This window comes from Bidens hawaiensis, unplaced genomic scaffold (assembly GCF_021521415.1).
Source record: "Bidens hawaiensis isolate Kalapana, Puna unplaced genomic scaffold, B.hawaiensis_p1.1 tig00001461_1, whole genome shotgun sequence".
NCBI classification, from domain to species: domain Eukaryota; kingdom Viridiplantae; phylum Streptophyta; class Magnoliopsida; order Asterales; family Asteraceae; genus Bidens; species Bidens hawaiensis.
Genome location: NW_027491082.1, coordinates 797,302 through 799,366, shown reverse-complemented (window position 1 = coordinate 799,366; position 2,065 = coordinate 797,302).

The following is a 2,065-nucleotide window of genomic DNA, read 5'->3' as shown; positions in this document are numbered from 1 at the left end:
CGATTTTGTTATTTCATTTGAGGAAGCTTGTTTTCTTTGTTTTTCATACTGTCGAGTTTTGTTATAGCATCTTCAATAAAGAGCTCAAAAACGTTTAAAAACACATCAAACCAATTCGTCAATTCATTAAAAACAATCTTTCCACTATAACACTAAACACTCACGAACATCTTTATATTCCTGTACTATCATCATTGGTACTTATTTTTAGCAATACTAAATTAATGAGTATCACCACGGCCCACGGGCAGTTACTAATGAAATATTTTTTGGGATATTACCAATGGGTTTTAAACTCATAACCTAGCTATATAAAGGATTTGGAAATGTTTTTTTTTAAGTTAGTGCTATATTTCAAAATATTATCGGTTTGGTAGGAAAGTATTACTAACGTAGAAGTAGAATCCTTCTTTCTCTTCCCTCAATTTCACATTATTTTTCGAACATTAGTAACACCAATTTTAAGATTTGACATTCTTACTCACCCCAACTCTTTCTCTTTTAGCGTGGTTCAAGCAACATTGATTTTCAGATCTGAGCGATTGTTTTCAAATTTAGTGAGAGAGATCTGGTAGGAAATGGCCGGGTTTAATGGTGGTAGTTTATGGCAGTGCTAGCAATTTTTTTCTTTCAAATACTAGTCTAATCGCTTTTGAAAGTTATTCACAATTTTTTTAATTTGTTTTTATTTTCCTTTTATAACTTTTATAATATATATGATGTTTTATAAAAATTTCAAATATGCTATAATTGCGTCGTCTTAAACAGAGCGTACAAATCAACAAAGTGCAATTTCAATTTTTTTTTGTTTTACACCTACAACTTTTAAAATATGATGTTGTATAAAATCTTAATTTGCCGTTGCGAAATGCTTATTTTTTATTTACGTTTGGATGTAAATTTTTAAATGGAGTCTACAAGTCATAAAAACACAATTTTGAATATTTTAGATTTTTTTTTGTTTTCCTCCTACAACTTTTAAAATATGATGTTCTATAAACTCTGGATTTTCCACTGCGACATAATTATTTTATTAACGTTTTGACGTTAATTTTTTTAAAAACCGAGTTATGAATAGTAATGAATAGATAATCGAAGAGCATACATAAATCTAAAGCTAACTCAAGGTTTCATGATGCAAAAACGATTGTAACATACCACTATCTAGAACACCTACATGGCTACACCACACTTATTTTTCTTGATGCAAATGTTGCAGTTTTATGACAAAGAACTGGGTTAAAACTGAAGCATTTGAAATTGAGAAAAGACCGTTAAACAACAAGGATTTTGTGAGTGAAAAGACAAGAGCCCGTGATTTCAATATTGATGAAAGAGAGGTTGATGTTGGAGAACATGACTATGCGAGTAAAGGATACAAACCAAGTCACTCACTCGTGGTTTTTTGAAGAGTTCTTAAAACACTTGTGACATGATCATATGACCTTGTGTAGGTCCCAAAACCGGATCGACAACGAACGGCTTTGTTCTTGATAAGTGCTCGAGACGGGTGCGGTAAATCAAACGACCGCACACAAATAATATAAAGATAAAATAAGTGAACGATCTCGTTGTCGGTTAAAGATTTGACATATTCATAAACGAACCAACCCACCCAAGGTGAGCTCCCCTTGGGTGGATGACTCACACCATGGAAAACACACACATACATATGACATGTTACATATATATAGCAAAAAAAAACATAATCTAGAAGCTTTTCTGTTAAAGTTAAACGCACGTGCCTGAAGTTCTCGTCTCGTGTCCGGTTTTGCTTGCCGACATTAATTATTATCTTGACCGTGAATATATAATGGGTTTCGTACTTTGATATCACAAGTCACAACTTTTGGCCTTACAATCACCCCCTTGGCTTGTGATCTCAAAACTTTGTCTCACCGTGTCTCGTATCTACACAAATCACCTGATAAATCGATGCCTCTTCATTTTAATTCATCCCCTCAAGGTATGATCCACCTATATTTAATCTTAAAGTAGTTTTCGCTTGTATATAGGCATGAGATGAACTCGAATATCCACAAATCGATCTCGAATTACCGGATTC